Source organism: Pipra filicauda, unplaced genomic scaffold (genome assembly GCF_003945595.2).
Source record: "Pipra filicauda isolate LSUMZ 115617 unplaced genomic scaffold, ASM394559v2 scaffold370_size807399_pilon, whole genome shotgun sequence".
In the NCBI taxonomy this organism is placed as follows: Eukaryota; Metazoa; Chordata; class Aves; order Passeriformes; family Pipridae; genus Pipra; species Pipra filicauda.
In genome coordinates this window covers 627,827-654,177 of record NW_024104499.1, presented here as the reverse complement: position 1 = coordinate 654,177, position 26,351 = coordinate 627,827, and the positions used below count along the sequence as shown (strand labels likewise).

General features: G+C 52.2%; 1 protein-coding gene across 3 annotated transcripts in view; it reads left to right on the top strand.

Moving 5' to 3' along the window:
- Positions 1-26,351, top strand: part of KIRREL3 (kirre like nephrin family adhesion molecule 3) — a 360,456-nt gene that overhangs the window by 20,939 nt on the left and 313,166 nt on the right. The gene's annotated exons all lie outside the window — the stretch shown is intronic.

Below are 26,351 nucleotides of genomic sequence, written 5' to 3'. Positions count from 1 at the left end.
CTCGGCCAGACAGATCCGGGGGAGCAGCTAATGGGGTTTCTCTTTTCTGTGCTGTCCCAGACCTTGGCATCTGAGCTGGGCAGTGGGAAGAGCAGCAGAGCAGTGAGGACTCTCTGAGCTGCTCCTGGGCTGAGATCATCAGCCTGGGCAGAGTTTTGCCCCAGAACAAAATCCAGCTCGGAATTTTTTCTGGTCTCCATTAAAACTTCTTCCCCATTGGGATTGCTATTGACCAGGCTCTCTCAGGCTGTATTTCCTTCCTGGATCAATAAATCTCGCTATTGATTGCAAAATAAGTTGGTACCTTGGAAGCACAGTGGTTCTGGCTCCAGCAGGCAGCTCAGGGCCCTGCTGCTGCTGGAGATCCCAATCCCAGTTCCCACAGGTTGGATCTTCCATGGTCAGTGTCTGTGTCTCCAGCGCCACCTCTCCCTCTGGAAATGGGAAATATTCCCCTCTCCCCTCCAGAGGAAAGCAGGGAGATATTTGTCTGGACTTGGAAGTGCTTCAGCTGAAGGGAGCAGCCTGAATTTGTTGTCTCACAGGTGAAGAGCTCCTGCTCCCCTGCAGAGATGCTGTGATCCCAGTGATCCCATCTCTGCCTGGCACCAGCTCGGAGTGCAGCTGGAGATCACCCCTGTGGCTCCCTCACCTTCCTCGGGATAGGTCCCAACCCTCCAGCTGGCAGAGGGTGCTGGCTGCAAACTGCAGGCTCTTTGAGGCAAGGGAGGAAAACTGCTCCTTCAGCCTTCCAGGAATCTCTCATGGCATGTTGGAGCTGCCCAGGTGGGAGTCTTCTGAAAACCTGAGACCTCAGTGCTGCCTTCTGAGTCCTTCTGCAGGATCTGACTGGAGCCATCCTTGGTTATTTCTTTATTCCCCCCAGTGCTTTGCAGGGTAGAAGCTGCTCCTCTCCACAGAGTTGTTCTGAGCTGGTTTCAGAGCTGGTGAGTGGCCCAGCAGCCCCAGCCATCCTCATCCCCTCGCCTTTGCTCCCCAGCACCTTGTTTCCCAGCCCAAGGAGACCTCCTGGAAAGCCACTTCCTAAGGCACAAATCCCTCTGGGCTCGACAAACTTGTCCCTGTGGTGGCTTTTGTCCTGTGTGAGGTGTTTCCTGAGAAGCTTTACTCTCTCATAGCAGCCCCAGCTCGTGCAGGCTGAGCTGGCTCAGCAGCAGCTGAGGCATCAGGCAGGATCAGGATCCCCTGTGAAATCTGTTGGGAGTAATGAACCACAGATGACTCTGTTTTCTGAATCGATACCGAGCTGCTGTTTCTAGAAAGCTGCCAAGCACACAAATGTGAGGTTAGAGATGGAAAAGCACTTCCAGGGGGAGCTGGGAAAGCTGTTGGTGCTGTCAAGTGTCTCTGCTTTGCACCCAAGAGGCTTCTGTGTTGCTGTGTTGGACGAAGTGTCTGCTCCTGTTTTCTCCCTTGTTCCTTCCAGATCCTGGGAGGTTTAGTGCAGTTCACACTTGCAGAGCACTTGGGTAGAGCGTTCTTGAAAAGTGCAAAATATTTATTAGTATTTGCATAGCAGCCCCTGACCTGCTGTGAAGAAGCAGCCCTTCAGCTCTGCTGAGTAAATATACCTTCATTAAATAAAACTCTGCCTGTGCTGCACTGAACTGCTCTGTCTCACCTTCATCTGCTTTTTCATGTGTAAAAAGTCTTAGGAGTGTTTGACTTTAATGAATTTTGAGCATGCAAAGTGCCTGCCTGGCCCAAGGCAGGGCAGCATTTTGACCCTGGCAGTGCTGGTGACAGGTCTGAGCAGCATCCAGGGGGGCTGCTGACAAGGAATTTGCTTCAGGAGCACCTGTGCAGCCAGTTTAGAAGTGGCCTTATGGCTGGAAACCTGCAAAATGACAGGTTTAGGGTGGTGCAGGGGTGATTCCCAGCTTGGTTTGCAGGATGGGGGCATTGTCTGGGGCTGGGACAGGGCTGCTGGTGCTGCCAACCCCCCGTTCCTGGGGCATCACACCCCCCAGAAACCCTCCCCTAGTGCTGCTGCTGCAGAGCTCTTCAGGCTGCAAATGGGATGCCAAGGCTTTAGATGCTCTTGGTGGCCCATAAAATCTTCTTGAGCCTGACATGACGTTAAAGCTTGAAGAGGAACTATTTAAAGCAGAGTGTTCTCACAGGTGCTTGAGTTCGGCTTAATGCTGCTCCTGTCGCAGTTAAGTCTAGTTCAAACAAACTTTGTTCGACACTGAAAAGGCTCTGAGAACATTCCCCTCTCCCCCCCAGAGGAAAGCAGGTGGATATTTGTCTGAGCAGAGCCTCTGGAAGCTCTGGGCCTGGCTGTGCAGCACGGGGGCTTCAGGCATTTTCAGGCTGACTGGAGATGTGGAGCTCGGGAGCACTGGCCGTGATCCCCCAGCCCCCAGCCTTGGCAGACACGGCAGAGCAGCTCCCAGGCAGTGCTGGGTGTTCAGGGGGTTATTTCTGCTTTATATGTCATTGAGCAGCGTTGCAGGTTCACGGGGAAGCTGCTCCTTCTTTTCAGTGTCTTTCTTAAAAAAAAAGTTGCACAGCTCAACATATTTCCTTGATAAATTCCTGGAGCATCCCCTCATCCTTCCCTCGTGTCACCTGACAAATGGCTCTTTTGTCTTGTGTTCCTCCCTGACTTATTTGTGTTTAATGTAAGTGTGTCACAGGGAGAGGAACCCCGGCAGCACCAGCTTCTAACTCCGGGGGCTTGGTTTTCCTTTGGGAGCTGAGATGCTTTTTTTGTGCTTCTTAATTTTCATTCGAGGCTTCATTACAGATTATAAAATACAATTTTCAGCAGGTATGTCCACTTGTTTTCCTCACCTGTCAGCTCTTGGTCCCTACTGCCACGCTCTTGGACTCTGATTCGTGCACCCTCTGCCTTTGCTTCCCTCTCCTCAAGTGTTTTGTGGGAAAGCCAGATTGGGACTCTGTTCGTAGCTGTTGTACTTGGAGAGTCTTGTGAAGCTTCCCCAAACCCCAGGAATATGTGAGGGATAGAGAATAAACACCAGCTGCTGCAGTGCCACTGAATAAGGCTGGGAAAGCAAAATCCATCTGTATGTGCCAGACTCATCCCAGCCCATCCATGTTCCACTCCCTGTGCAGCCTGTTGGTCAGCAGCAGCCTTGGAGAACCACAGAATTCCAGAATGGTTTGTGATGGAATGGGAGGGACCTTAGAGCTCATCTGGTTCCCCCCCCTTCCACGGGCAGGGCACCTTCCCCCAGCTCAGGCTGCTCCGAGTCTTCGAGGGCTCTGCAGTCACAGGCAAGTTCTTGGTGCTTCCACCCAAACTGGGATGCCAGGAAGGATTTGTGCTCCTGCTGGTTTGCTCATTAATCTGCCAAAGGTGGGATTTGCCAAAATACTCCAGAGCTGGAGTTCAGCTGGTCTGCAGTAGTACAGCTCCTAAGGAGGTGAGGAGTTTAAACCGTGGGTGTTGCTGTCACCTCTGTCTTGGAGCTGAGGGGCTGGGGGTCTCTTAGAGCAATTGGGATCCAGATCCACTTTCTTTTTAGGCTTTTGGTGTCTGACTCTTTGGTACTGAGCCCCCTCTAAGACAAGATTGCTTCATTTGCATGGAGCAAAGCTGCTGCCATCAGCGTCCTGCCACAGCTCTCACCAGTTTACGACAGGTGAAGGAGAATTAAACACCAGGAGGATTATAAGCAGACAAAATGCAATTACTCAGGGAGAAATCCAGTGAGATTCTGCTGAATAGCCTGTATTAAAAGGACTTTTGGGGCTTCTTAGCTGTCTGGAAGCTTTGGGATCTGCTGAGACCGTGCCTGGAGAAAAGTAGCTGTAAGTCCCCACTTATGGGGGGGATGTAAGTCCCCACTCCTTCACCTAAGGAGAAGGTTGCTGGGCTGAAGGTGATGTTGGGAGTGTTCTTTACTTGGGGATGAAGTTCAGACCCTGGCATTTGGGGCAGGGTGTGTTGCTGTGATGCACCTTTGGTGGGTTTCCACCCCAGGGAAAGGCTGTGGAGTCAATGCCTGTGTGTGACCTGCCCAACTCCAACCCCCTCTGGCCGTGTGGGTCTGGTCCAGCTGGGAACTGAGCACCCCCTGGGGTGAGGAAGAGGTGAGCTGTGCCTTTGTTCCACCGTGCCTTGGCACATCTCTGTTTTCCTGGTGGTCACACAGGGTCTGGTGACCACAAAGGAGGGGTCTGGAATAGAGGTGCAAAACAGGCTCTGACAGAGAAACCCTCAAAAAGTGCATTTTCCTCTGGGCAACCAACGAGGTATTGGGAGAGAGCTGAAAGAAGATCTGAATGGTGTGGTGGGGCAACTTTCCCCAAGATCATCCTCCTCATCCTCCTCCTTCACCACCCAGTTGTCTTCCAGGTCCTTCCCTGGGGTTTTTCCCGGTTTCTCACCGTGCCGGGTTTTCATCTGCTGCTCCCTCCCCCCAGTCCCAGCACCATATGTCATTAAAATGCTTAGACATGTGGAAAGGGCCTTGACAGAGATTCAAGGAGACAAGGGAGACGCGGAGGAGCCGAGACTTTGTCAGATGGAATGATTGTGACATTAGCCACGCTCACCCGGGGAGATGGATCCAGCTCAGGAGGGGGACCTGGAGTGACAGAGGGAGGGAGGTGGACATCGTGACACGGAGGGGAGCTGGGGAAAACCAGAGCAAATTCCAGCAGAATTCCAGCAAATGGAGTGAAAGGCAGCAGTGGGATTGGAGGACCTGAGCATCGTCCCAGCTGCAGTGCAGGGCACTCAGGGATTCTGCCTTGCCTTAAGTTTGGGAATGTTTAGCTCTGAGATCAGCAGAGGAGGATTTTCCCTCCCCTCCTCCACCCTTTGCTGTGCCAGGAGCTTGTTTGGGAACCTTTCTTCCCTGAGTGTCCTCCCACAACCCCGTGAGTAAAGCTGTTAGCCAGCTCCAGCCTCCACCTGCACTGGGTGAAGGTGGAAAAAGAACCCTGGGAGCACCTTGGGGATGGAGAAAAGTGAGTTTGTCTCCTTGTGTCGCCCTCTGGGGTGTGCCCACTGCAGTGGTGGGGTGCAGGATTCCCCCTACTCCCTGCTGCTTGCACGGACCCTCCCTAAAACCCCACACCAGCCCTGTTTGCCTGGTTGTTTATCAGGGTTTGAAGGTATTTTTCCCCTGCAGAGAACACCTCTGAACTGCTTTGTGATCTTGTAAAGAAAACAAATGAAAGCAAGCCCCCCCTGCTCCCACTGAGAGAAGAAATCCAAACATCCAAACATCCATACAAAATCCAAACATCCATAGAGGTGGCAAAGGTGGATGTAGAGCCCTGAGTATTTGATATTCAGGGCAGGAAGCTGGTGGGGGAAACCCAGCGAAGAATTCCTTGTCTGGTTAATGCAAATATGCCCGTGGCTCAGAGAAATCAAACAAATGAAACCCTTGGAGCTGGGAGGGGAGAAAAAAAGCGATTCCCAAACTACGTGCAACCTGCAACAAAAACACAGCTCCTGTTGTTTGAACAGCCTGGGCTGGAGAGCGCCGGGAGGGATCCCATCTGCGCGGGGAGGGAACAAAGGATCCGGCTCCAGGTAATGCGAGTCATTAGCGAGCCGGGGATGACAACTGCAGTGTAGGGAATGCTCCTGCACACCCCTCCTCACCCCCCTCGGTGGGAGCTCGGGAAGGGCTGGTTTGGTTTCTTTAGGAAGAGCTGGAGGCTGCGAGGCTCCAACCAGCGAGGGCGAACTCCAGCTGTGCCTGCCCAGCCCGGGGTGGAGGCACTGGGAGGCTGCCCCGCCCTGGGAAGCTTTCCTTTAAAATAACCTGCTTGGAGAACACTGGGATGTCCTCTCAGGTGGCTGAAGATGGGGCATTCCCACCGGGACTGTAGGAGTCTCTTGCCTGTATTTTCCCAAGTTTCCAGTGTGTTCCTTGAGGGATGTGGTGAGCTGCCTTTGAATGTCAGGGCAGGTGTTTGCTGCTGGGCAGGTGGTGCTCTCAGAGAGGCTGGGCAGGGATGGCTGATGTGCTTTTCACTGGGACCTGGGCACAGAATCATGGAATATCCTGAGCTGGAAGGGATCACGGAGTCCAACCCTTTAGCCCTGCACAGGACAACCCAAACCCCCACCCTGTGCCTGAGAGCATTGTCCAAACAGTCCCTGAGCTCTGCCAGCTGTGCCCATTGCCCTGGGATCCTGTTCCAGCCTGTGTTACCAGCCCTTTGGAGTGTCTGATTTCTGTCCTGGTGGCTGATCCCTGGCTTTCTTTCCCCTCTCCCCAGCCTCCCAGCGCAGTGGGATTGCTTTGGATGAGTCACTCCACAGACAGCCTGTTATTTTTCTGCAAGTAGCCTACATAGAACAAACTTTGTACTCTTAAGTGAGCAGGGAAACGTTCTTAGGGGAGACGGGCTCAATTTGTTTAACACTGTAATTCACTGTTAGAAACCTCTCTCTTTTGTCACAGACAGAGTCACTGGATGCGTCAGCCTTTGATCTCAGCGGCTGATCTTCTGCGTGTAAGAAATTTCAGTAACACTTTAAATTATGTGTCTGAGATACCCATTACCAACATGTTGCACTCAGATTTAGGGAGACTGTTGAGTAGGAGATAAATAGTACATGAGGTGCCTTCTAAAATAGTTTTATTATGCCAGTATTTTTCTTCCTGAGATGCTCTTAAGAACTGGGAAACTGCTTTTCCTTTCCTGCCACTTTAAAAAATGCTCCACGAGCCTGAGTTTATGGTACTCTGCCTAATTTGATAGATGTTGATAAATAGCATGTCTTATAACTAGTGGCTTTGGGGCTAAGTGTGCTTCGTGGCTGGCTTTGGGTTTGCTTCTTGCTCTGCAATTAATTCCTCGGTGACCTTGAGCATATTGCTTCAAAGCTGTCTCATTTTACTGTCTTATCTCCAAATGAAGTCCCTCCATTTGGAGAGGGAAGCCTAACAGAAATCTCTGCTGGCAGCTGGGAGATCACCTGGCTGTGTGCAGCAGAGGCAGCCCGGGCTTGCATTTCACCCTCCGGTAACACGTCGCGCTCTGTTGTGTTCCATTGGAGTTAAATCCAGCATTTTGCTCTCATCTGTCAGGCTCCTGCACTAAGGAGATTCACCTTGTTGCTTTTACACAGCTTCAGGTCCCTCTGCTTCACTTAATGGGATTGTCTGTCCAGGAGACAGCTCGGGGAAAATTTAAAGATGTGCTTTCTGCCTCCTGTGTTCTCGCTGTTGCCTGCCCGGGAAAATCTGCCGGAGAAGATCTCCCAGGGTGCAGCAGGGAGTGCTTGGGAAACACACCCCCAGACTTCTTCATTCCCTCTGGAAGTGTCCACCCAAGTGCCAACTGCATTTTAAAATCAAGCTTTGGGCTGAGAGGTTTGGACTCCTCTGCTCTGTGTGTGCGTAAGGTGGAAAAGAGGTGGGTCACCAAGATGATGGAATCATGGAATTGTTCGTCATTCTGAAGTAATAAAGACGTTTGGGGGATCAAATGAGTAGCCCTGGAGCTGGGAGAGGCTGTGGCTGGTTTGGTAAGGGCACAGCACTGCAAGTGAAGGAGGGAAGGTTTAGATTGGAGGGAAGGAAGAAATTCTTCCCTGGGAGGGTGGGGAGGCCCTGGCACAGGTTGCCCAGAGAAGCTGTGGACTCCTCATCCCTGGAAGTGTCCAAGGCCAGGTTGGACAGGGCTTGGAGCAACCTGGGATGGTGGAAGGTGGTTTTTAAAGTCCATTCCAACCCAAACCATGCTGGGATCATATGAATCCATGAACTTGGAGCTGTTTGGGGACTTGCTGTGGGTTTGGTATCAGCTCCCCTGTCCCTGGTGCCCCAGACTGAGAGCTTTTGGGTCTGGTTCCTGCTGATGACTTGAGTTAGCAAACAGCAGCAGGCAATGCTGTGGGAACAGCTCCTGCTCCTAGAGCCCTTCCTTCTGCATCCACATCTCCAGCCACCCACCCCCTAAACGTGGTGGTTGAACCCCTCTAATAACCCACAGCAGCAGAGGACTCTGCTCTGCAATCCTTGACAAATCCCACGGCGTGACAAGAGAACATTTTTCCAGAGCTAACAGCGTAATTTCCAGGCTGGTGTTCTCCTTTGAAATCCTGTGAATGGGATGGGAAGGGTCAAATTTGGAGCTTTCAGCTACTTGAGCTCCAGCTTTGATTTTTCAACAGGCTGTGCTTGTGTTTCGTTCGCGGCCAACTGCAAAGGAGGGGGTTCCAGGGTGCACTCAGGAGCCTGTTCCTGCTCCACTCACTCTTCCCTGTTGGATTTAGAGCCCCAGTGATGCCTGTTGCTGCTGCTAACAGGTGACTGAGTCATCTCTGAGTGTACTGGCCTCAGCACAGAGGTAGATGATAAAAGGGGGGTTGTTTTGCTAAATGGGAGTGTTTGCTCTGAGCACATTGTGGTTTTGCTCCGAGGAGGGGTGTGTGCTTCTGGAGGCACAGACATGGAGGAAGGGAGGAAGAGAGTTACCTCAGGTGGGCATTAAAAGCAGAAACACACTGATTGCTGGGTGCCTGTGGTTTTTCCACCAGTCTTTGTGTTCTGCCTGGAGCTCTCCCCTCCTGCAGCACGGGCGTAAGGAAGCTCGTTTCCCTTTGACGTACCCCGAGAGCTTCAGGAGGGAAAAAACCCCCCAGTAGGTGCAAGAATCTCTTCCTGTGGCTCATTACTTGGTGTGTCTGGAAATACATCAAGAGAGGGGGTGCAAAGCAGAGCTGGTTATGGGGTGTACCGAGCATATCTGTGAGCAGAACACCTGGAACCAGGGCTGCTCTTTAAAGTTCATGATGGACTTCTTGCAGTTCCCTGCAGCTGACACAGGGAAAAGTCGGTGATATATCTGAGACAGGGAACTTTTTTGAGTGCAGCTGCTGTGGTGTGACAGGGGGTGCTGCACAGAGCAAGTTCCCAGAGGTCCCCGCGAGGCATCGTAATGAAACACAGAACCTTTCACCCTCAGCCAAAGCTCCTGCAAATTGCAAACGGGGATTAAAGGGGGAGCAGGAGCTCAGAGCCCTGTTCCTCGTGGAGCAGGACACGTGGGGAATTTTGCTCGAGCCAAATTGAAAAAGCCACGGCTAAGAAAGCAAGTGTTATGGGTCAGAGGGGCAAGTGTAATGAAACCGAGTGTGACCGTGTTCCCCAAATTAAACCCAGAGCATTTGGTTTGCAGAGAGCTCCCTGGCCGGGGTTACACTCCTATTCCTGTTAAAGAAAGCAGCCGTGCAGGATCTGGAAGAATCACAGGGCTGGAGAGGCGGTGGGAGGGGGGAGCGCAGGGGAAGGAGATCAAAAAGGGTTTGTCAGTGCAAAAATGGCACCGAGCACGACAAAGAGACAGGGAGAAGCAGAGAGTGAGACTGAGACACAGCCAAGGTGTCAGAGCAGGTTTGTCGCTGCCAGAGCCAACTGGAAGTGAAAGCGTCACGGAGAACTGGAGGCAGATCGAGCCTGTCAGGGAGATTTAACTCAGCTGAGGGCTGGAAACACTCCCAGCCCTGTTGGACCTGGAGCAGGGAGAGGCAGGTGCCTGTGGATGCTGGAGATGCTGGAGGTACCCAGTGAAGGGCCCTGCTTGGGAGGACCTCGTGCAGCACCAGCACCGTGCAGGGGGGTTGGGAGTGGTTGTGCCACTCAGGCAGCTCGGGAGCCTGTTGGTGTAGTTTGGCCTGGCTCAGGAAGAGTGTGGCAGCAGGTCCAAGGAAGTGATTCTTCCCCTGGACTGGGCACTGGTGAGGCCACCCCTGGAGTGCTGTGTCCAGTTCTGGGCCCTCAGCTCAGGAAGGACATGGAGGGGCTGGAGCAGGTACAGGGAAGAGCAACGAGGCTGGGGAAGGGACTGGAGCACAAGTGCTGTGAGGAGAGGCTGAGGGAGCTGGGGGGGCTCAGCCTGGAGAAGAGGAGGCTCAGGGGAGACCTCCTCACTCTGCAACTCCCTGACAGGAGGGGGGAGCCGGGGGGGGTTGGTCTCTTTTCCCAGGCAACCATCAGCAAGACAAGAGGGCTGGGTCTGCAGCTGTGCCAGGGGAGGTTTAGGTTGGACATTAGAAAGAATTTCTTTGCAGAGAGGGTGCTCAGCCATTGGAATGGGCTGCCCAGGGAGGGGGTGGATTCTCCATCCCTGGAGGTGTTGAAGGTGAGACTGGATGTGGCATCAGTGCCATGGTCTAGTAACCACAGTGGAGTTGGATCAAGGGTTGGACTTGATGATCTCGGAGGTCTTTTCCAACCCAGCTGATTCTCTAATTCTATGATTCTATAATGAACACTCAAAAATAATCTTCTCTTGGACTGAGCGGGAGTTGGGGGAAAATTGGTGGGGGAAGGAGGGAGTGGTGGCCCTCTCCAGCTGGAGTCTGGATGGTGGAAGGGCAGTGTTGTGCCCCACCACGGGGTTTGCCTTCCTCCCTGCCTCCACCTGCCAGCAAATTCCCTGTTAATATTCCTCCCAGCTCCTTCCAACGTGACAGCCAGGGGATGCTGCTGTGCTTTATTGCCACCACGTTAATGAAAAGGCCATTGTACCTGAGCCTCCTTTGGTGACTTGGAGATGGATTTGCTCTTGAGGCGAGTCAAATGAGCCATCCTCACCCCGTGCAGATAAGGAATGGTGAAGGATGGTTGGGGCTGGAGCATATTTTGCCTGGTGGAGGCCATTCTTCTGCCTGACAACTTGTTTAAAATCCTGCAGACAGCCCCTGCTTGTCAGGCAGGGCTATGGATGGCACAGGTGGCTTTTGGAGAGTCACTGAATCCCAGCATGGTTTGGGTTGGGAGGGACCTCAAAGCTCATCTCATTCCATCCCCTGCCATGGGCAGGGACACCTCCCACCAGCCCAGGCTGCTCCAAGGCCCGTCCAACCTGGCCTTGGACACTTCCAGGGATCCAGAGCAGCCACAGCTTCTCTGGGCAACCTGTGCCAGGGCCTCCCCACCCTCCCAGCCAGGAATTCCTTCCCAATATCCAACTTAAACCTACTCTCCTTCAGCTTAAGGCCATCTCCTGTTGTCTTGTGTCTCCAGGCCCTTGTCCAAAGTCCCTCTCCAGCTCTCTTGGAGCCCCTTTAAGTACTGGAAGGGGCTCCAAGGTCTCCCCAGAGCCTTCTGCAGGGCACAGAGGACCTCCTTAAAGACAGGGAGGAAGGAACCCTCTCTGTCTCTGTGGATCCAGGTCTCCTTGTGATGCCACATCTGCTGGCACCTGTGCCCATGGCTGCCTCTTCTCACCCATTCAGGGCCACTCCCCTGCTCCCAGTGACAAAGCTCTGGGAGCTGGGGAGGGCTGGGAGCAGTGGGAGGGAGGGAGGGCAGGCTGCTGCTTCCCTTCCCAGGGCATTGCCAAGGATTCAAATATTGCAGAGGACACAGTGCTTGTGTCCCAGGGTGGTGCTGGGCAGCACTGGGCTGTGCCACCCTCCCCTGCTCCAAAGCCCCAGCAGTGAGCACACACCCTAATTAAAGCTTTTGTGCCTCTTTGCACATGGATGAAGGTGCTGCAGGAGCTTTCTGACCAGAGATTGGGGCAGTTTCTCCTCTCTGACTTTTCCAGTGTAGTTTTCTTGTCTTCTGGCCCTTCCAACAGTCTGAAGTGTCCCAGCCCCCCGAGCACGTGCTGCTCCATGGGGATCTCCAGGGGATATTTGACAGCAGAAACAAAAAAGAAACAGGGAGTTTGTAGCACCACAATCCTTCCCTTGGAATCCCAAGGACAGGAGGACGATGGTGCTGAGGGTTTAAGCAAATGAAGAGTCAGCCAAGAAAGATTGAATAATTCTGCATTTTCCAGTCTAAGGTGGCAGGATGCCCAGAGAAGCTGTGGCTGCCCCTGGATCCCTGGAAGTGTCCAAGGCCAGGTTGGAGCCACCTGGGCTAGTGGAAGGTGTCCCTGCCCATGGCAGGGGGTGGGACTGAATGGGCTTTAAGGTCCCTTCCAACCCAAACCATTCCAAGATTCTATGATAGTCTGGGATCACAGAGCACCTGGACACAGAGACTTTGGAAGCAGCTGAAGTGGTGCTGAGTCCACCAGAGCTGTGCCTGCCAAGAGTCTGGCCCCTTACTACCCAATTTGATGCATCTTGTTCAGTTTTGCACATTTCTACTGCAGAAAATCTGGGTTGGAAAAACAAGGAGGGGAAAAGTTTCCTATCTGCTTTAAATTAAAATAAATCCAGAGCAGAGAAGGCCTTTTGTAAGGTCTGCTGAGTTAATGGATTCATAATGACTTTTAAAGCTTCACTTGGGTAAGAAATACTGTTCATTTCATAATTGCATATAAATATACTTTCTCATAATCCAGGACAGCATAGCAAAAGGAAATCTACTGGCTTAATTATAAATCTTTTTATTAGCTGGAACCCTGCTGGAATAAAAAAAAAAGGCACATATTGTTTTTATCTAGGAGGGAAAGCACGGGGAAAGGAGGGAGGGGGTGTCTTGGGAATGAGTTATAAGGAATTAAACAGGAAAGAAAAGAACTGGGAGTGCTGGGAACTGTGGGGCAGCAATGCAGGTACCCAGGGCTTCCGTGAGCACTTCCCTGGATCAATCCATGGGAATGCACATCCCCACCCCGGCTTCCCCGGGAGCCTGGAGCCAGCACAGCAGATCAATTCAACATCCAGTCAATGGCCTTTCAAACATGTATTTTTTTATCACTTTGACCCACCCTGACCCGAGCTGAAGCTGATTTGTCTCTCCTTAGCTCCTGTCCACCTCGCTGGCACAGGCACATCTCTCTTTTCCCGCTGGCTCCCGAGGGCTGGAGCAGGAAGCTGAGGGGGAAGGAGGGATGCTGGGGACCCGGGTGTGTTCTGTGTGCCTGGGGAAGGAACTGGTGCCCCCAGGGACGGGCTCTCTTTGGGAGGTGCCACATGGGCTGTGTGTCCTCTGACCAGCTCCTTTCTCTAGGAAGTAGCAGGGATAAATCCCAGTTCCTCGGGTGTTTGCTTTGCCATCAGACCCCCTCCTGCTGGCTGTGGGAGGTGAAGGATTGGGCTGCTGTGCCCACACACGGCACATCCATCACCCCCCACTCTTGCCTCGGCCCCAAACGCTGCTTTTACAAACGAAAAGGAAACTAATTAAGCGCTTAAAGGTTGAGCAGCCCATTTGCACCTGATGGAGACAAATGAGGCTGCCTCCATGCCCAGGAAACCTGGCACTCTTCTGCTGCTCCCAGGTGGCTGCCTGCAATTATGGGCTGGCTGCAGAGCCTGGCAGTGCCAGGCACCTCCTGCTCATCCGTGTCTGCAGAGCCGGGGTGGCCGTGCCCGGCACCCCCTGCCCCAGGGATGGGGTGAGAGGCATCCCTGGGCATCACAGGCCCTGTGAGGAGCAGCTGAGGGAGCTGGGGTGGTTAACCTGGAGAAAAGGAGGCTCAGGGGTGACCTTCTCTCTCTCTGCAATGCCCTGACGGGAGGGGGGAGCCAGGGGGGATTGGTCTCTTCTCCCAGGAACCAGCAAAAGGAAAAGGGGACACTGTCCCAAACTGCACCAGAGGAGGTTCAGGTTGGACATCAGGAGGAATTCCTTCACAAAAAGGGTGATCAGACATGGAATGGGCTGCCAGGGAGGTGCTGGAGTCACCCTGGAGGCGTTTAAGACAAGACTGAAGGTGGCACTCAGTGCCATGGTCTGGGTGACAAGGTGGTGTGGGGTCATAGGTGGGATTGATGATCTCAGAGGTCTTTTCCCACCTCAGAGATTCTGTGGTCTCTATAAATCCTCCTCTGGTTTAAAGGACCATGAGAAAACCCCAAGTCTTTGGTTGTCTCTTTTTTGGCTGTAGGGAGGCCTGGAGCTTTGTGGATCTATGAAAACCCACCCAGGCACCTTCATCTTGGTGACTGCTTGGACTTCCCTGTTAGAGGGAAATTCCCTCTGATAGGGAAATTTCTTTACTGAAATTTCTTTAATTTCTGTAATTTCAGAGGGTGGGGAGGCCCTGGCACAGGTTGCCCAGAGAAGCTGTGGCTGCCCCTGGATCCCTGGAAGTGTCCAAGGCCAGGTTGGACGGGGCTTGGAGCAACCTGGGCTAGTGGGAGGTGTCCCTGCCCATGGCAGGGGGTGGAACAAGATGAGCTTTAAGGTCCTTTTAAGGTCCCCCAAACCATTCTGGGGTAATAACTCCAAGGGTTTTCCTCCCTGTCATGTCCAATCCTTCCTTGAACCTGCACAAGCTTTTCCTCAGTGTCCTGGAGCTTTCTCAGCTCAGTCGCACCTTGGGGCCCGTCTCCTCTTCTCCCAGCTCCATAAGGTTTGGTTTTCTCCCTGCAAATATGAAATTCCCATCTAGACTGGCCAGCTCAGGACTCCTGACTGTTCTTTCTCCCCCTGACTGCATTTGAGGAGCACGTGCTTAGGACAACATCAATCTTTGTAACCAGAGGGAAGCACAAGAGCCTCCTGCTATTCCTTCTTGTCTTGCTGCCCTCTGGAATTTGGGTGCTGGTGTCCTCTGAGTTGTGTTTAAGGTGAAATACCACTGGAAAGTGTGAAATCTGAGGGGCTACAAGCAATTTCAGCTGAAAGAATATGTCACACTCTCTATCTGTCTGGATATAACCCAGTTCTTAGTGAGAATATAAAGTATCAGGATGGCTGGGCAAATCATTTCGCTGTTTGTTTTGTCTTGTGTGTCAAGAGATCTGATGTTAATTCCCCCCCTTCTTAGAGGAACCCAGGAATGTTTTATCCAAGCTGAATTGTCAGCAGTTTTGGCCAGATCTTCCCTGGGTCCTGGAGGTACTGCTGGGGGTGGGAGGGGAAGAGAAAACCGCAGCAAAACCCGAGAATTAAAGAAAAGCAAAGCAGACCAGCACAGTAATATGCTTTGGGATTTCTTTTTCATGTTTTCAAAAGGCAAGAGGGAGGAAAAAAAAAAATAATCTCTTCTCCCACCCTTCCCTCCAGAGCATGGAATTAAATCCATAACTATTAGAGAAACATTTCGACCCAGACATCTTTTTTTCTCTGCGCTCTTTCTGTGTATTCAGAAGCCTCCAAAGTGTCAGCATGTTTCCATGCAGGCGGGATGTGCATTGCATCTAAACAACATCATGTCAGTGTGGTGGAGAAAATTCCCACTGAGGGCCCTGCAGGTCAAAGCAAGCTAATGTATGATGCCCTGCCTTGCACTGCCGAGCGTGAGTTGTGCTGATAAGGCTCCGCTCTCTCTGTCTATTAAATCTCCTCTCCTGTATAAGCAATGCAGACACGGAGTTAGTCACTTATTTTCCTGGCCTTCCTCCCCCTTAAATTGTCATCCTCGAACGGGGGGAGGACCTGCTCAGCCCCAGGATCTGGTGGTGGCCACCCTAGCTGGTTTTATTTTAGTTTTCCTCTGTTTTCTTCCACTCTGTGGCACTGGTAACTTGTGTCTGGTTGCTTTATGTGCTGCTGTGACTTGGCTGCAGGGCCTGTCCTCATGGAGCGCCGACGCTTCCCTGTCCCCTGTCAAGGGTGTGAGGTGAGCGCTGGATCCCCTCGGGCTCCTCTGGGAAGTGGCTGTGCTAAGCAGCTGATATTTCCCTGCTGTCTGAAGCTTTTGATGTGCAAGATTTTCATGGGAGAGAGCTGCCTGGTTGGGAGCTGCTCTCCCCTGTCTCCCCTTCCCCATTTTGCAGCTGTGCTGTGCTGCCAGGGCACAGAGTTCCTCGAGTTGCTGCTGCTCAGCGCAGACATTTTGGTGCCCTTTCCCTATTTTTGGAGTCTTTTTTTTTTTATCCCAGCCTTGGGGCTACCTGGTGTAATGATGATGCTCCCTCCCTGGACTGCAGTGGATGTTTCCAGCCCTGGTGTCAGTCCCAGCCCCGTTGCAGAGGGCTGGCTCATCCACCACGGCTGCACCAGCTCACTCAGCGAGGAGGGAGAGAGGTCAAAGTGTGACCTGCTAAAGCAGGGCTTTTGGAGGAAGCTGTTGGAGCCTCTTGGAGAAGAGGCCTTGGGGACTCATTATGTGCTGCCAACATTGCAGGGAGTGAGCTGGCTGTGGATCTGTTGTTCAGTGTAAACAGGAGCACAAGCCCAGCCCGGTGGGTCTCTGCCTCTCTGCTCAGCTCATGGAGAGCGGGGGGTGCTCCAGGAACAAAGGGCTTGGTGGCCACAGGGAACTCGCAGGGTTTGGGGTGGGAAAGGTCAAAGAGCAGGAGAAGAGGGGCCTCTTTTCCATGCTGAGGACCTGCAGTTCCCTGGGCAAGGAAGGCAATGACTGTGCAGGTGAGAGGCTCTGCACTGTGGGGGTAAGGACACATCCTCCTGGAGTGCTGAGGGGAGCTGGTGTCACGAGAAAGAGCAGAAGGAACAAGGGAAGGCAGACAGATGGACACCTTTCATCTTTGACATTAACTGAGTCTTTTTGCTGATGCATTTGGGGAGAGCAGCTGGCTCCCCTGGAGCCAGGCTGGCCAAGGGGAACAGGGCTGGTGGGAGATCTCTGCTGCTGAGGGGGGATAATGCTGCTCAGGGAGAGCCTGGGGTGGGGATGAGCAGGGTGGGGGAACCACCAACAGCTGCTCTCACGCTCAGCCTTCACACTGATCCCTCCTCGGACCTGACAATCCCCCTAATCCCTAAATCCCACAGATCTGTGCAGCCCCAACACTTCATCCCTGTGCAATCTGCCTGCCTGGGTCCTCACGGGCTCCCCTGGCAGTGGGGTGAGGGAGGAGCTGCTGGGCAGGACACAGCCCAGCTGAGACACTGCCCTTGTTGTCCAACAGTGATGACTTTCCCCACCTGGCTGATAGAGGCAGAGACAGGAATTAATCAAACAACAGCAGATGCTGTGAGGAACAAATCCCAGTGGCTGCCTGAGAGGCAGAGGGGTGCAGCTGGTTTTAGGGGAGGGAGTCTGCAGGTCCAGCATGCTGTGTCCCTCTTGTGTCCCTCTGGGAATCACCAAACATATCAGTCAGAATAGAGGGAACCTTTTCTCTCTAGGACTGGTGGTCCAAACACTGCTGGAGCTCGACCTGTGCTGCTCTCCAGGTCTTGACCCAGGTTTACATCACTTCAGCTTTGCCTTCTCAATTAGGATGTGGTTATTGCTGATTTGCCTTTTTCAGTGGGTGATGCTGCTCCCTCCTTGGGGAAAGGTCAGTCTCTCCAAATCCAAGCTTTGTGTGGAGCCCAGGAGCTCACAGGCACAGGGACACGCTGGAGGATGCTGCAGGCTTGGCTTTCCGTCCTGTGTCAGGCTGAGCAGGGCTGTCACACGGGGTTCCTGGGAGGAGAGCTCCATTGCCTGGAGGAAAGAGGCACAGCTGTGGTCACTGCAAGGCTGGTTCCATCCCAAGGAACACACGTGTCATTTGAGGTTCTAAGCATTTCCATTCTCAGAAGCACACGTGGCTGTGGCTTCTTCAGCTTCCTCGAGACAGCCCCTGGCACCACCAAGAAAACCATAGGCTGGGGCAGCAGAGCTCAGTGATGGGCTGATTACACATCCCCAATCCCCCTTCTTAAGGAAGTGAGAGGTCTTTTGGGAGGAGGAAAAAAAACCCAGCTGTCTTTGCACTGAAACCTGTTGGCACGGGAGAAGTGCCGAGTGCCACCCGTCATCTCTTTAGCAGCTTGTCAGTGGCTGCGAGCACAGAGCCAGCCAAACTGGCTATTAGGAAACAGCTCAGCAGCTATTTTTACACCATACCCAGGTTTCTTGGGTGTCATTTTTCCCTAAGATTTCTCTCCCCCTCCGTCCTCCCAAAATTAGCTGACTTAGCAGTGCCCGACACAAAAGAAGTGATTGGAAAAATACAGCGTGGAGAGGCCTCCTGAAGCTTTCCTGACTCCTGGGAACCTGGCCCTGTGCCACAGAAAGGTGGCTGGGCTGCCTCCAGGAGGGAAGGGAATGCTCCCACTGCTTGTGGACATGTTTCTGGTGCCTCAGGCTGGCAGTGGCTGGGGGAAGCAGGTGGATGCAGCCTGTCTTGTCCCCTATAAAGGTGTGATCTGGAAGTTTTATTGAGCAACGAGCAAAATGCTCTGGAATTTCCTTGCCTTGCCTGAGGGTTTGCTTTCCTGGGGCCACATCTGAGCTGTTTGCTGTTGTTCTCTTGCATGCACAGAAGGATTTATTGCTGTGGGAAGAGCTGGGAAAAGCTTCCCCCCGAGCTCAGGACATCCTGCACCACAGGTGACCCTTGGCTAACAGGCCCCATCTAGGGACGTGTCACTAATTACTGTGATTATGCTGCCCAGCACTGCCAAGGTCATCCCTCGGCTGTAGTTCCAGGCACAGCCCTGCCAGTTTAGTGGCAGTGATTTAAATGACACTCCAAGGCTGCAGGCTCTCGGATGGGATGAAGAGCAAGAGGAAAAAAAATCTGGTCTGTGTGTTGCAGGGCTGGGCAGTGGCACAGTTTGGCTCTGGCATGATGATGTTCCTTTGGTCTCTTCCCTTCCTTGGGAAGGAACAGAGGGACTTTGGAGCTGAGCTCCTGCCACGCCCCTGGGGGATGTCCTTCCTGTGGCTCCAAGGCTGGGAAGCTGGTCTCAGCTCCAAAGATCACATGAAGATGCTTTTCCTTTGTAACCTTGGACCTCCTGTGCCCAAAACACTGACTGGGATGAGGTGGCAGTGCCAGGGCCTGGATGGGACAGTGGGGAATGACCAGCTCTGCCCAGTGTGAGCCAGCTGGGAATGTCCCCAGGGAACTCTGCCTCGGGCTCACTACGAGAAATAAAAGCACTTTCTTTTTTTATACAGGTGTATCATGAAGTTGTAAGATATCCAAGTTCCAAAAACTAGACTTGAGTCTCAGAGTCTTTCTCGGCCGGATAAGGGAAATGCAAAAGTTCCTAAAAATTAAAATCTTTTGGGGTCATTTTGTACACGGGGGTTCTTTGCTCTCTTTGGGCTAAGAACAAAGGAAGATCCATCATCTCTGACAGGGGACACCTTGCAGCCAATTGGAAGAAAGGGAAAGCCCCTTTTCAGAGAAAAGAACCCTTTTTAGGCAAAAATGAATATATTAAACTTACCTGAAAAAGGGTGGGATTTTGTGAAACTATAAAATATATAAGATTTAAACCCAAAGGGCCTTTTCCCCTGGAAAGTCGCTGAGAGAAAGACCCGGGGTGCCAAATAAATTCTTCCTTGTTCCTTTGTTCCCTGAGTTTATGACATGTTTCTAAATTTAAAAGGGGGATTTTTCCCACACTCACTGCTCGGAGATGGCTGTAGTTCTTGAGGGCAGGGCAAAAATATCCCTGACACCAGAATCTTCCCAGAATTTGCTGCCTGGTTGGAATAAATCACGTTCACAGACGTTCCCTCGTCCGTCCTTCTGCAGCAGCGAGGCCACAGGTTCCTGCCAAGCCTGGGGAAACCTGAGGCAGTTTTGGGTGCAGGAGTTGTGTGGAGTGGGATTATCTCACCCCTGCCAGTGTGCCTCAGACAGTTGAAAAAGGGAGAAAACAAGAGGTATCTTTTCCTCCCTCCTCCTTGCCAACTGGAATTGAGGCTCCTTCTCACTCCCATAGAGCTAAATTAGTTCGAGCCTTTCTTTTTGTTTAGGTTACCTTCTCTTATATTAAACATATACCCAGCCAAGCCAGATTCATGACTTATTAATTTACAAAGTGGTAAATTTCAAAGCCGTCATAATGGTGAAGTCATGTTCGCTTTAGTTATTCTGCATAATTAATTAGAAAGTAATAATTTGTACATCATGATATTTTCATTCCAACATGAAAGCAAAAGACTCGGAGCCATAACAGCCTCAGGCACCAGAGGGGGAAGAAGGAGCTTTGCAGACGTGCCTGCACTGAGGAGAATATCAAGTCAGCCCTGCTGGACACAGCAAAAAGCACTGGGGAAATTCTTCTTCCTTCTTGTTGGAGCGACCTCCTGCTCCTCCACGTCCTCCTGGGGCCTGCAGGGAGCTCTCTGGGGGCACTTGGTGTGTTCAGCTGGACAAGAGGAGGCTGAGGGGAGATTCAGTGGGGTCTGCAGCTTCCTCAGGAGGGGCAGGGACTGAGCTCTGCTCTGGGGGATCAGGGACAGCAGCCAGGGAATGGCTGGAGCTGTGTCAGGGCAGGCTCAGGTTGGATCTCAGCAAAAGGTTCTTCCCCCAGAGGCTGGTTGGGCACTGCCCAGGCTCCCCAGGGCAGTGGGCACAGCCCCAAGGCTTCCAGAGCTCCAGGAGGGTTTGGCTGATCCTCTGGGGCACAGGGGGTGACTCTTGGGGCTGGGCCTGTGCAGGGCTGAGAGTTGGACTGGATGATCCTTGTGGGTCCCTTCCAGCTCAGGATATTCCATGAGTCTCTGACAATATCAGCATCACTGTGGGCAGGAGGGAAGGTTCATATTTCCCAAACCTCTCTCAGAGCTGGCACAGCTGGCTTGGTCAGCCTGGTGCTGGGAATGACTTGCTGTGTGTCACAAGGAGCTCTTTGGTCCTCTCTTCATGGTGGTGCTGAGCTGAATGGGCTGAACCTGCTCAGGTGGTGCCCCAGCAGCTGTGGTGATGCTGCACCTCTGGGACCTTCTACAGACAGTGTCACATCTGCAGAGGAGAGCAGAGAGAGGGAGGGAGGGGATGAATATATGGCAGAGCACCATCATTTTATGTGGGATGCTGAAAAATAAATGCTGCTTTGGGTGGGAAGAAATGCCAGTGTTGGAGGAGCTCCACAGGGAACAAACCCCCTGATTACATTGATTTGTCCTTTTGAGGGTCGTTTTTTAGAAACAAAAGGAGAAATGGACTGTGTGAAACTCCTGAAAGCTGAGCCCTAAGACACAGGTATAAAACACATCTCCAGGGATGGAGCAGGAGGTTTTCCCCTTGGTACAAACCCTCTGAAGTGAGGTTTACATGCAATCCTGCTCTTAGCCCCCACTGAGGGTGCTCTGAGCCTTCCTTTCTCCCCTTGTTGCTGTGGAAGGGGTTGATTGCATTTCCAAACTTCTCAGCCACGAGAATTAAAAACTTTTAACTGACAGCTGAGGGGACTGGGCTCACCTGACCTGTGGAGCTTGGCTTTGGGTAAAACTTCAAGAGATCCCAGCCCAGGTCCCCCCAGGCTCAGTGGCAGTGATTTCCCTGCAGACATAATGAGCCTTAGCAGCCCTGTCAGCTGCTCATCTTTGATCTCCATTTTACTACAAGTTTCCTCATCTTTCCAAAAAGCTCTGACTTTTGGTTCCCTGTCAGTTGATTCCCCTCATGCTTAGGTTTCCCTGAGACAAGGACTGGCTGTGTCTCTGGGGCTCCTGAGGAGGGTTCTGTTGTTGGTCCTCGATCCAGTCCCCCCCTGGCAGACCTGGATGTTCTCCCACCTGCCCACACTGATGCTGTTGGTCAGTGAGGTCCTGGAGGTGAAGTCACCCCAACCAGGGGGGTTCTGAGGACCCCTCAGGTGCTGGTGAAGGGAGGAGGACTCGTACAATGAGTGTGATGACAATGCCCCTGGGTGTGCACCACTGGCCAAGTTTGCTGCAGAAGACATTGTGGGGGCTCAAGGACTGGCTTTAATTGCCTGGCAGGCAGTGATGGATGGGTCACTTTGGGCTGGACAGGCTGATGTCACCAGCCAGGCCTTTGGTGGCAATGGGTCACCAGTGTTTTACTGCCTGTGCCCGCCCTGCCCCTCCCTGCAGCCTCCCAGGGAAAGGGGAAGAGCATCAATCTCCCACATCCCAACCCCTCCTCTGGGGCTGGAATCGGCTCTGCTGGGAGTGTCACTCACCAATCCCACCCCAGAGAGATATTCCTGGTGCCAAGTCCAATTCATTAACGGGGTGATGATGTCACATCCAATTGGAGCCGCGAGTGGCGGCGGGGACGGGGACAGGGAGGATTTCCCAGCGTGTCCTTCAGCAGAGCCTCTGACATCCCATTAGCAGCAAAAATGCATTCATACCCACACAGCAAAGGCTTTTCAACCCCCTGGAAGCAGGGCTGCAATTTTGATGAAGTCTCTGCCCGGGCTGATTTCCTGGGAAAACAAAAACAAGGTATTGAAAGCAAACAGCTTTCAAAAATTGAGTGGTGTAACAGTAAACTTGTAATTTGGGACTGGTTGTTATATTTACCATTGCAAAGATCAATCCACAGCTTTTGTGAGCTGGTGCTTTTGCCCAGTCTTGAGGACTTATTTTAATCACTGGGAGCTAATCTCATTTCCAAGCCTGAAAACGGTCCCAAACATTGAAATTATATGTTAATATACAGAGATTGACAAAAGGAAGCTGCTTGTATCGACTTGGAATTAATGAAGCAATTCAGGGATGAACAATAACACTGGCAGGAGGTGTTAAGGAGAATTGTTGCAGTTGTTAAATTTTGGCTCTGAGAGGTCTCGTTGCTCTGAGGAGATGGTCAGATCACAGCGAAAGGAAAATCACCTGGGAACTTCAGAGTCATTTAGTCAGTCTGAGGAGAAAACTGGGAAGTGCTGGTGGAGGGATTCCTGCTTATCCATAGGTTCTTTACTGCACTGCTGAGGGAAAGTGCTGCCTGCACTGCTGTGATGTGGCAGAAGGGGAGGCAAAAATGGAATGCTTTATTGGACTCACAAGTTCATATTTAAACGGTTTAGGATCTACATGTTCAACAGGGCGTTGCAACTATTACAATTTATTACAAACAGGGGGTTTCAGGGGATGACATAAGAGAAAAACCCAGATTAACAAATTTGGGGTCTTTAGCAATTACCTCATGGGAAAAAAACCACTTTATCCTAGGGGATTTTACAGGGAGGAACAGGTATTCGGGTCTCCAGAATGCAGGGATTCAGGGAACACAGAGGGAGAGACAAGGTACAAGCTCTTCTGCACAGGTTTGATGAGATCAGGGTTCAGACTCTCCTGCTTGGGCAGAGCACGTGATAACACCATGCAAGGGGTCTCTTCACATCCTGCTGCAGGAAAAATCCCCAGGGATGAGGTCCATGAAGAGGGGTTTTCCCAGCTTCTGTAGCCCACGGCCTTTTGCAAAGACCACTCAAATCTGCCTCTGCAGATGTTATATTTTGGGATCCAACAACACCCCAACAACCCCACCTTGTGCTGTTGTCCAAACCCTCCTGGAGCTCTGGCAGCCTTGCAGCAAAACCCCACTCACTTTTACAGGGTAGTGGGAAATTTTGCTTTTCCTGTGGGTTCCCCCTTTTCCTGGAGCTCCTAATAACCCAAACTGATTTGGGGTTTCCTGCCTGCAGCCTGTTTTGTAGCTGCAAAGTGCTGCACGGTTTGTTTGGGCTGCTGACAGCACCAAAGTGTTTCTCTTTCCCCAGGAACTCAATTTGGGCTCCTTGGTGGTCAGCAGTGTGAGGGCTTGGAAGTGCCTGAGCCAGGCTTTGATCCTTTCCCCAGTGATCCAGACCAGCCAGGAGATATAAAGCTCACGTCAGTGGAAAAGGAAAAACTTGTTAAGAAACAGAGTTTCTGTTCTTTCGAATGAAATCCTCGAGTAAGGCTACAGAAAGATGCCAAGATGTGTTGCTGCTGTTAAACATCCCGAGCCTTTGAACTCGTACATGCAATACTTGAGAGACCAATTTGAAGCAACTGAATTCAAGGCACAGCAAAAAGGCTTTAGAAGCTGCTTCCTGACAGTGATAAACATGTGGAACGGGGAGGGAGCTGCCCAACGGATTCTGGAGTAGCTGCTGCTGAAACTGTTCCTTCAAGGGAGCCACAGTTGAAAGCTGGAGCATGTTTAGCAATTATTGACTCGCTGATTGATGGCTTTGTGAGATGAAGGAGATGTGAGAACACCAACCCTGCTTTCCTTACGGATGAGGGAGGCTCTGCCAAGGGCCATCCAGGGGAGCTGTGCTGCCCCCTTCTCCCAGCACCGGGGTTGGGAAGCACAGCTGGCTTGGGAATGTGCATCTCCCTCAGCGTCCCAGGAGCGGAGGGATTGAGTCCATGGACAGGCTTTTAGCTCATCAGTCTCCAGCTTCCAATGGATTTTGTGTGCCCTGGTGTTCATCCATCCTTCCAGGCCCTTCTTGGCCGGTGGGAAGCTCCATGTGCTCCTTCCATGCGTGTCCAGACTTGCACTGGGTGGTTTTAGGGATGCAGGAGACTGCCAGAAATTCTCCTTTTTCCCCCCCCCTCTTTCCTTTACAGGAGGAGGAGCCAGGGCTGCTTCTGTGTCCCATTGGTAGTTTTTCCTGGAGCTCTGTTAGTGACAAACCTTCGTTGAGGTAAAATAGTTTGAAATTCTGGTTTGATACCTGGCTGAGGGTCCCAGAGGGGTGGGGGATCCGTTTGGGTTGGATATGAAATACAGGTGGTTTGTATTCACCAAAGAGAAGTGAAGCTTCTTGTTGATCTGTCATGAGGATACCGCAAAAAAAATGTTTATTTTTAAACCTCAAAGTGAGTAAAAATGCAGGTAACTTTTTTTCCTTGCAAAGAAGAACTCTGGGGGTAGAAAATACTCTCTTTTCACAAGCTGAAGATGTTCTCTGCGTGTAGCTCAGGTTTGCAAAATTACTTCAAGCCCCTTCTCTACCTTTTTTTTTTTTTTGTCAATGCCCCTCAAAATCCTGAGCTCTGTGACAATGTTGGTTTGGGGCAGCGCTGCTTTGGATTTTAGGCTGGAAAAAATTCCAAATCTCCGTGTGAAGTGTCTTATGAGGACCTTGATACCCTCCTTCATCACCACGGATAAAGGATCTCAAATACCTCTGCATTCCTTTGGTTCAAAGTGGCATTATCACATTTTTAATGAGGGAAGAGAATTTCTCTGAGGTCAGGGTGTGAATCTGTGACTGGGGTGGGCTCCAGGTCAGACCAGCTGTGTTCAAGCCTTGGGTTTTAACCACAGGACCATCCTTCTGCCCTAAGAATTCAGCTAATTTGGGATCAGAGCTGTGATGTGGCTTTAAGGTGTAAGGCTGAGGGGTGGGTTTTGGTGTGAGGTTGGAGATGGAGCTGAAACCTTCAGCTGGGACTCGTTCCCAGGTGCTCCCTGGGGGTGGAGGGGCTGTGACCAGGGGCAGCATCTCTGCTCCTTGAAAAATGGATGTTCTGTGCTTTGGCAGCTGAAAACTCAGCAGGCAAGAGCTGTGGCTGTCACCAGGATGAAAAGGCACATTAATGCAGCTCCACAGCACGGGAGATGTTCTCCAGGTTGCAGGGACACCCCTGGGCACGGCTGGGCTGGGCTGGGTGATGCCTCACTGCTGTTTGTGGCTGTCCATCCACAGGGTGTCCCAGTGCCCTGGGAAGGGCAAGTTGGGAATTAATTAAAGCACACCAGAGCTGTAATGAGGGGGGAAATATACTCTTAAAGCCAACATGAATCTGGGGTGGATAAAAGGAGCCCCACAGCTCGCTGGTGTTGGGCACAGTGGTCCAAAAATTGCTTCCCCCGTGTGCCAGGGAAATGTGGTGCCTCCTGGAGGGATCTGTCATGACAGATTCCTGCCAAATCAGTGGCAAAAGGCCCAGGTCTCCCTGGCTGCCTGCAGTTTAATCCTGTCCCCATGAGTCCCTCGGGGTGGTTCAGTGTTCTCTCAGCTCAGCCCCTCTGGGCTGGCAGTGCCGCTGGCCTTGGCTTCTGCTGAGGGCTCTGGGAGGAGGAGGATGAGCTCATTGCATCCATGCTGGATGTCTGGACCATCCTTGGATTGCTGTGGGATGCTGGCTGCAGGCAGGACAGAGTGCCTGGCACAGCTCCCACGTGCCAGCATCTCCAGGGAACCAGGAGCTGGTCTGAGCTTAAATCCCAACGGTGCTTAACTGTCTGTGCAGGGCAGGGGGATGGCACTGAGGGGGTTTAGATTGGATATTAAGGAACAACTCTGGACTAAAAGGGTGGTCAAGCTTTGGAACAGGCTGCCCAGGGAAGAGGCAGAGTCACCATCCCTGCAAGTGTTCAAAACTGTGTAGAGGTGGCACTTGGGGCCGTGGTTCAGTGGTGGCCTTGGCAGTGCTGGGTTAATGGTTGGATTCCGTGATCTTGGAGGGCTTTTCCAGCCTTGATGATTCTGTGTTGGATCTGTCCTGTTCCTGGGGCTGGGTGCCAACAGACCCTCCTGGTGATGCTCGTGTTGCTCCTTCCCAGGGCTGGCTTTTGGCTGGGGAGCTCCTGGGCCCTGCAAGGCTTCATTTCTGAGGAAAGATGTTGTGTCTCACACCTGCAATGGCCTTCCCTGTATTTTCATAGAATTTCAGCATGGTTTGGGTTGGAAGGGACCTTAAAGCTCATCCAGTGCCACCCCCTGCCAAGGGCAGGGACACCTCCCACTAGCCCAGGCTGCTCCAAGCCCCGTCCAACCTGGCCTTGGACACTTCCAGGGATCCAGGGGCAGCCACAGCTTCTCTGGGCAACCTGGGCCAGGGCCTCCCCACCCTCATGGGGAAGAATCCCTTCCCAATATCCCATCTAACCCTGCCCTCTGGCAGCAAGA